Source organism: Silene latifolia, chromosome 11 (genome assembly GCF_048544455.1).
Source record: "Silene latifolia isolate original U9 population chromosome 11, ASM4854445v1, whole genome shotgun sequence".
In the NCBI taxonomy this organism is placed as follows: Eukaryota; Viridiplantae; Streptophyta; class Magnoliopsida; order Caryophyllales; family Caryophyllaceae; genus Silene; species Silene latifolia.
The window spans coordinates 111,640,061-111,649,572 of NC_133536.1; positions in this window are offsets into that span (position 1 = coordinate 111,640,061).

A 9,512-nucleotide genomic window follows, 5' to 3' on the forward strand; every position below is an offset into this window, starting at 1 on the left:
CCCTACCGTGCCCAAGTTGATGTGGATTTGGATCATGGACACATTTATTCAAAATTTGGATTGAGCTCAACGGAAGTATTCGTGACCGTAGTCGCATGTGTTCCGGGCTAAAGATAAATGTTAATGTAATTTTATCGACCGAGAGTTCTAAAAGTAGAATCGATTAAAGCGTTAATCCACCGAGTTATATTGATAAGGGATGAATCGGCCCTACCGTGCCCAAGTTAATATGAATTTGGATCTTGGAATCATTTATGATAGTTGGGTAGAGGTCACTATATAAATGCTCATATCTTGTTAATTCATTTACGAGTATGATTCAAAAGACAAATGTTAATATTTCCTTTCCTCCATATTTGTAGTTCATTACAATGAATCCATCAAACGCTACCGCACCGATAACTATTGAGTCATACCACAATGTTTTTGACGACGTTTGCTCCAACAATGATTTCGACACTTCTAGAGAACTTCATTTTGGGATAGGTTCGGATGGAAACCTTAACTTCATCACTTCTACTAGACCACCTACTAGTACTAGATCTCGTGTGAGCCCGTCTCAGGAAGACCGCCTCATACAATCTATAGGATCTTTGTCTCTGGAAGATAAAGATGCCAAAACTAGTGGGAGCTCAAGCAATCAAGTTCTTGCTTCAAAGGGCAAAAAGTTCAAGAAGAAGGGAAAGAAGGTCAAAAACTTCAAGCAAGTTGATGATGAGTGCCATTATTACTATGGCATGGGACATTGGCTTAGGAATTGTCCCGTATATTTGCGAAATATAAGGGAAGGAATCATCGTTCCAAAAGGTAAAATTCCTAAGGAAATTTATGTTATTGATATAAATTATACTTCCACTACGACATGGATACTGGATACCGGTTGTGGTTCTCACCTTTGTAATCATTTACAGGGTTTAAGAGACGTGAAGAGGCTTAGCAAAGGAGATGTGGATCTACGCCTTGAAATGGAGCTCGAGTAGCGGCCGAATCCAAAGGAACTTATGTATTAGCTTTGCCTAATGGATTTGATTTGTATTTACATAATTGTTTTTATGTGCCTACACTCTCTAAAAACATTATTTCTATCGCTATGCTAGACATGGATGGATTTTGTTTTGTCATTAAGAACAATCGTTGTACTATTTCAAGGAATGATTTGGTTATAGGCCAAGCTTCTTCCATCAATGGCATTTACATTTTAGAGACCTCAAATCCGACTAATGATATCTATAACATTCAATCAAAGAAACTCAAATCAAGTGACCCAAGTGAAGCGTTCATTTGGCATTGTCGATTAGGTCACATAAACGAGAATCGCATTTAAAGATTAATTTCAAGTAATGTGATTACACCATTTGTTTATCAATCATATGGTACATGCGAATATTGCCTACTTGGCAAAATGACTCATAATCCTTTTAGTGGTAAAGGGACACGAGCTAGTGAACTATTGGGACTCATACACACCGATGTATGTGGACCAATGAGTATCATCGCTCGAGGAAATTATGACTACTTCATAACCTTCACCGATGACTTGAGTAGACATGGGCATGTCTATTTAATGAAGTATAAGAGTGAAGCTTTTGAGAAATTCAAGGAATTTCAAAATGAAGTAGAGAACCAATTGAACAAAAAGATAAAAGCACTACGATCCGACCGTGGTGGGGAATATCTTAGCCTTGAATTTGATCACACTTGAAAGGTTGTGGTATTATATCACAACTTTCTCCACCCGGAACGCCACAACTTAATGGTGTTGCCGAAAGGAGAAATCGAACCTTACTTGATATGGTTCGATCCATGATTAATCAAACCGAGTTACCAAACTCATTTTGGGGATTTGCGATTCAAACCGCAATTAGATCTTTGAACAATAGTCCCACAAAGACCACCGAAAAGACTCCATGTGAGATGTGGACGGGAAGGGTTCCCAATATATCCTATATGAAGATTTGGGGATGTGATGCTTACGTCAAGGCTAAGACCGACAACAAGCTTGCCCCAAGATCCGAAAAATGCATCTTTGTAGGTTACCCCTCGACCACTCGAGGATACTACTTCTAAAAACCTCAAGATAACACAGAGTTTGTGTCTTGCGAGGCTGTCTTCTTAGAAAGAGAATTTATTTCTAAGAGACAGAGTGGGAGAAATTTTAAACTTGATGAAGTTCAAGAGTCACAAACCGAGGTAGAGACGCAAGAAGAAGTTCCTTCGTCGTCTAACGCGGTTGTCCCTCCTCCACTAAGAAGAACGAGTCGAGTGATTCGCCATCCTGATCGATATGTGGGACTTATCGAAGAAGATGGAACACTCGATGTGTTGCTTTTAGAAAGTGACGAGCCCGCCACCTACAAGGCCGCAATCTCTAGTCCTAATTCCTCCTTATGGCTTGAAGCCATGAAGTCCGAAATGGATTCTATGCATGAAAACCAAGTTTTGGACTTGGTAGATTTGCCTAAAGGGGCAAGACCTCTTCAATGCAAATGGATATTCAAAGTCAAGAATGGCATAGAGGGACATGATGATGTCTACAAAGCTAGGCTAGTGGCAAAAGGATTTACCCAAGTCCATGGTCTCAATTATGATGAAACCTTCGCCCCCGTAGCCATGCTAAGATCCATACGGATTTTGTTAGCGATCGCCGCATTTCATGATTATGAAATATGGCAAATGGATGTCAAAACCGCTTTTCTAAATGGGCATTTAGAATAGGAGGTGTACATGATACAACCCGAAGGTTTTGTTGATTCTAAGAATCCTAACAAAGTGTGCAAACTTAAGAGATCCATTTATGGTCTTAAGCAAGCATCTAGAAGTTGGAATCATCGATTTAATCATGTCATAAAAGAGAATGGTTTCACTCGAAGTGTTGAGGAACCATGTTTATACATGAAATTTAGTGGGAGCAATGTTGTGTTCCTAATCTTGTATGTCGATGACATACTACTCATTGGAAATGATATTCCGATGTTGTCTTCTGTTAAGAAGTGGTTAGGTAACCACTTCCAAATGAAGGATTTAGGAGAAGCACAACGCATATTAGGTATCCGAATCCATAGAGATAGATCCAAGAGGATATTGGCACTAAGTCAAGAGTCTTATGTTGATAAGATTCTTCGACGGTTCAGCATGCACAAATCAAAAAGGGGTTTGGTACCTATGGTAACTCGGACTATATTGAGGAAGACTCAATCTCCCTCTGAACCCCATGATGTTGAACGCATGAAGATGATCCCTTATGCTTCCGCTGTTGGATCAATCATGTATGCCATGATATGCACACGTCCTGATGTCTCGTATGCCTTGAGCATGACGAGTAGATATCAAGGAAATCCAGGTGAGAGTCACTGGATAGCCGTCAAAAACATCCTTAAGTACTTGAGAAGAACTAAGGATTCTATCTTAGTGTTTGGAGGAGACACCGAACTTCGTGTTAATGGTTACACGGACTCAAGTTTCCAAACAGATAGAGATGACTTGAAATCACAAGCTGGTTTCGTTTTCATGCTCAATGGTGGTGCCGTTAGCTGGAGAAGCTTCAAGGAAGCGCTAACCGCGAATTCAACAACGGAGGCTGAGTACATTGCAGCATCAGAAGCTGCCAAGAAAGCTGTGTGGATCAGGCAATTCACGGAAGGTCTAAGAGTAGTACCTACCGCCAATGATCCCATCACTCTCTATTGTGAAAATAGTGGGACGATCTTCCAAGCTAAGAAGCCAAAGTCTAGTAATAGATCTAGATATGTACTTAGAAAATATCATGTAATAAGAGATTTTATTGAAAGAAAGGAAATTGCGATTTGTAAGGTTGGGACGGATGACAACATAGCCGATCCGCTCACCAAGCCTTTATCGCAGGCCAAGCATGATGGACATGTTGCGTCCATGGGACTTAAACGTGTACCAAGTTTATGTTTGATTTTGAAATGAAATAAAAGTGTTTTTTTGTTCATGTTCATAATCGAATTTGTCTTTTATCTTTTCTTTATACCTTGTTACATCCAAACGGGTTGTAGAGACAATTGAACCCCGTTAAAGTGAACGCGGATTAACATTGTATTCGCCCATAGTTACATACATGAGGTGACGTCTCGAAGTGACTAAAGTGTGATGCGATTGATGGCAAGTTCAAGTGCCATAGAGTCATGTGAGATGACTAGTCGATCACATAGGCAGACTGTTAGGAACACTTTATCGGGCCTTATGACCGCTTATAGAGTTGTGGCAAATTTATATAGCCTGGTCGTGGCGAGAGCTACTATAGTATTCAAATGAGTCGATTCTTTTGACTAAAGACTATTCGCCTAAGATGGCACAGTTCAGATTAACTTTGATTTGTGTTACTACGACCTTCGTAAATGGGGTCAAATGGGCATATTTTGGGTTATGATGGCTGTGGCTAGTCGAAGGGGATGAGTGCGATAAGAATTGTCCACCCCTAGTCAGGGTTATAACAATATCTCAGGGCCACTCGAGGAGTAATGAACTGGAAATGCGTGGCCACGCTCGGAATGAATCCATGGTGGATAAATCCGGTCAATCAGTTATTCTCCAGATCGAGGAAACCACTCTCGATATGATCACTTGCAAGTACGACCTGAAAGACACCTTGCATTGAGTGGGAGATAGTAATAGGACAAGAGAATTGGTGACGCACACTTGTCGAGGACAAGTGGGAGATTTTGGAATATGTGTCCTCCGACAATAATGCGATCACAACTGTTGATCATGATGATCACATGTTTAAGTCTCATTTTAAAGAATACAATTGGGAAGTATTTTTACTGTCAACTGGTCCACACATATCGGTAATGATTGGCTGACTAGAGTTTGACATTACTGTCTTGAGACGGTGGTGACCAGTTGATCCCCTTAGGTCATACCTATAGGGTAACACTCTTAATTGATCATTTAATTGATCGTATGACGATACAGGTCAATTAAATTACTTAAAATTGACGGACGAATATGGAAGTTATATTTACGTGTCTTGTTGAAATTTGATTAAATAAGATACGGTCTAAGTAATCGAATTGTTTTATTACTTAGATGAAATTATTGTTTAAAGAAACAATTGCACTTGAATGAATAAATTATTATAAATACAAGATGTTGTGATTTATAAGTGGTAAAATATTTTGGTACAAGTAATTATGAATTACTAAGTCGATTTTGTGTATGACGTATTTTTATTAATGCGTTGATTTTTAATACGTTAAAAATACATAACAATTTTACATGACATGTGACATGTGACAAATTGACAATTTGACAAAGATAAAATGGAATCCATTTTATCTATTATAACCGAAATAATGGGAAGATTAGGAAAATATTAGGTTAATTATGTTAGTGGTAAACATAATCATGTTTGGCTAATACTAGCCATGCAATCCTACTTGTTCTTGTGAAGGCAACCTTGTGCATGCATTGGCTCCTTCTTTTTCCCCCTTTTAACTAATATACACTATGATATTCACTAGTGGAATTTAATTTATTCATTCATCAAAAATTAGAGTTTTAGAAAGATAAAAACTTCCTCTTCCTCCCTCTCTCTTAACCGAAACATAGAGAGACCAAATAATATTTTTGGGTCATTTTTATACAAAATTTATATTGTTCTAGTAATAATAGTATTAATTTTATTAAGTTGTTATCTTGGGTATAAAACCTTGGGAGGGATTCTCTACTTGACTCCTTGTTCATCCACTAAGGAAAGCTCAAGAACAAGAGAGTAGGAGAACTCTCTTGTGCCCTTTGATCCGAAAATCAATGTAAGAATGAAGATTTCTTCCTTATTTTTACTTATTGTTTGCATGCATAAGATCACATTTTAATTTTATGACTAAATTAAAGATAAAACATATATGAATATGTTAGTAAAGAGATCTAGATTTCTAACAATTGGCACTAAGTCAAGAGTCTTATGTTGATAAGATTCTTCGACGGTTCAGCATGGACAAATCAAAAAGGGGTTTGGTACCTATGGTAACTGGGACTATATTGAGCAAGACTCAATCTCCCTCCGAACCCCATGATGTTGAACGCATGAAGATGATCCCTTATGCTTCCGCTGTTGGATCAATCATGTACGCCATGATATGCAGACGTCCTGATGTCTCGTATGCCTTAAGCATGACGAGTAGATATCAAGGAAATCCAGGCGAGAGTCACTGGATTGCCGTCAAGAACATCCTTAAGTACTTTAGAAGAACTAAGGATTCTATCTTAGTGTTTGGAGGAGACACCGAGCTACGTGTTAATGGATACACGGACTCGAGTTTTCAAACGGATAGAGATGATATGAAATCACAAGCTGGTTTCATTTTCATGCTCAATGGTGCTGCCGTTAGCTGGAGAAGCTTCAAGGAAGCTGTGACTGCGGATTCAACAACGGAGGCTGAGTACACATTGCAAAGATCGAAGCGCCAAGGAAGCTGTGTGGATCAGGCAATTCACGGAAGGTCTAAGAGTAGTACCTACCGCCAATGATCCCATCACTCTCTATTGTGATAATAGTGGGACGATCTTCCAAGCTAAAGAGCCAAAGTCTAGTAATAGATCTAGACATGTACTTAGAAAATATCATGTAATAAGAGATTTCATTGAAAGAAAGGAAATTGCGATTTGTAAGGTTGGGACGGATGACAACATAGCCGATCCGCTCACCAAGCCTTTATCGCAGGCCAAGCATGATGGACATGTTGCGTCCATGGGACTTAAACGTGTACCAAGTTTTTGTTAGATTTTGAAATGAAATAAAAATGTTGTTTTCGTTCATGTTCATAATCACATTTGTCTTTTATCTTTTCTTTATACGTTGTTACATCCAAACGGGTTGTGGAGACAATTGAACCCCGTTAAAGTGAACGCGGATTAACATAGTATTTGCCCACAGTCATTTGTATGAGGTGACGTCTCGAAGTGACTAGAGTGTGATGCAATTGATGGCAAGTTCAAGTGCCATAGAGTCATATGAGATGACTAGTCGATCGCATAGGCAGACTGTTAGGAACACTTTGTCTGGCCTTATGACCGCTTATAGAGTTCTGGCAAATTTATATAGCCTGGTCGTGGCAAGAGCTACTAAAGTATTCTAATGAGTCGATTCTTTTGACTAAAGACTATTCGCCTAAGATGGCACAGTTTTAGATTAACTTTGATTTGTGTTACTACGACCTTCGTAAATGGGGTCAAATGGGCATATTTTGGGTTATGATGGCTGTGGCTAGTCGAAGGGAATGAGTGCGATAGGAATTGTCCACCCCTAGTCAGGGTTATAACAATATCTCAGGGCCACTCGAGGAGCAATGAACTGGAAATGCGTGGCCACGCTCGGAAGATATATATGGTAGATAAATCTGGTCAATCAGTTATTCTCCAGATCGAGGAAACCACTCTCGATATGATCACTTGCAAGTACGACCTGAAAGACACCTTGCATTGAGTGGGAGATAGTAATAGGACAAGAGAATTGGTGACGCACACTTGTCGAGGACAAGTAGGAGATTGTTGGAATATGTGCCCTCCGACAATAATGCGATCACAACTGTTGATCATGATGATCACATGTTTAAATCTCATTTTAAAGAATAAATTTGGGAAGTAATTTTTACTGTCAACTGGTCCACACATATCGGTAATGATTGGCTGACTAGAGTTTGACATTACTGTCGTGCGACGCCGGTGATCAGTTGATCCCCTTAGGTCATACCTAAAGGATAACACTCTTAATTGATCATTTAATTGATCGTATGACGATACGGGTTAATTAAATTACTTAAAATTGACGGACGATTTTGGAAGTAATATTTACGTATCTCATTATAATTTGATTAAATAAGATACGGTCTAAGTGATCGAATTGTTTTATTACTTAGATGAAATTGTTGTTTACAGAAACAATTGAACTGAATGAATAATTTATTATAAATACAAGATGTTGTGATTTATAATTGGTAAAATATTTTGGTACAAGTAATTATGAATTACTAAGTCAATCTTGTATATGACGTATTTTTATTAATGCGTTGATTTTTAATATGTTAAAAATACATAACAATTTTACATGACATGTGACATGTGACAAATTGAGAAATTGACAAAGATAAAATGGAATCCATTTTATCTTAATATGACCGAAATTAGTGGGTGTTTTAGGATAAATATTGTGTTGATTTATTAAGTGGAAAACATAATTATATTACCTAAAAACTAGCCATGCAAACCTACTTGCTCTTGTGAAGACAACCTTGTTCATGCATTGGCCCCTTTACCCTCCCCCTACTCGGTTTCATTATAGAAAAGACCAAAGGAGTTTTCTCTATAATTAAACCTAATATACTACATGAAGAGTGTATTATTATTATTCATTCAACCATCTAAAATAAGAGTTTTAGAGTGATAAATTTTCTTCCTCTTTCTCCTCTCTTAACCGAAAATAAATGAACAAAAATAAAGATTTTGGGTTAATTTTATTTAAATTAATATTGTTCTAGTAATAATAATATTAATTTTGTTAAGAGAATATCTTGGGTATTATTCCTTGGGAGGGATTCAATACTTGAATCCTTTGTTCATCCATTTTAGGAGAGCTCAAGAACAAGTGAGTAGGAGAACTCTCTTGTGCCCTTTTGATCCGAAATACCAATGTAAGAATGATGATTTCTTCCTTATTCTTATTATTGTTTGCATGCATAAGATCAATATTTAATTTTATGACTACAATTAAATCATCACATATATGAATATGTTTAGTAGTGAGATATAGATTTCCAACAGCATTGTATTGAAGGACCTTTTTTGGCTGCAGGTGACGACCGTTAGTCATCAGGCTTTGTGGCGGATGGCTAACCGCTGGAGGGCGCTTGCTGGTGACCTGGCTGCAAGGGAGGCTCAGCTTTCTCAGGTACTTTTGTGTGTTGTATTTGTGTATTTTGTGTTGCGTTTCACGTTTTTAGATCTTGATGATCTGTATTGTGTTTTGTAGGGTACTGCGGATCCAGCGGAGCTTGCTCGGGTTCGTGCTGAGTTGGATGCAGCTAGGTCAATGATCGAGGCCCAGGGGTTGGGGATCACTCGTCGGGACCAGGAGTTGAGGCGTCGTGAGGACGAGTTACGGACCCGAGATGCAGAGATTGCTTCTCTCAAGGCTCAGTTGGTTGCAGCGGAGGAGCTTCATGTCGAGATGGAGCGCGAGACGCTGGAGAATTCTTCGGAGAGGGAGTCTGACAGGTGGTAGTGTCTGCGTTGGCGGCGACTCCTCGTGAGACAGGGACTGGTCCGACGGGAGGCGCTGAGTAGTTGTAGTAGTTTGCCCGTGTCTTGGACTTTTATTTGTACATATTTACATTTTGCGTGAGGCGGTTTGTATATATGTGTTTTTGGATTGTAGCTCATTTTGTGATTTTTGGCTTCTTTTTTTGTGTTGTATTTCGGAGGAGCGCTGTCGGCTTTTAATTCTTCTTTTGCTTTACTCCAGTTCCTGCATCATTAGTGTAGAAAACAGG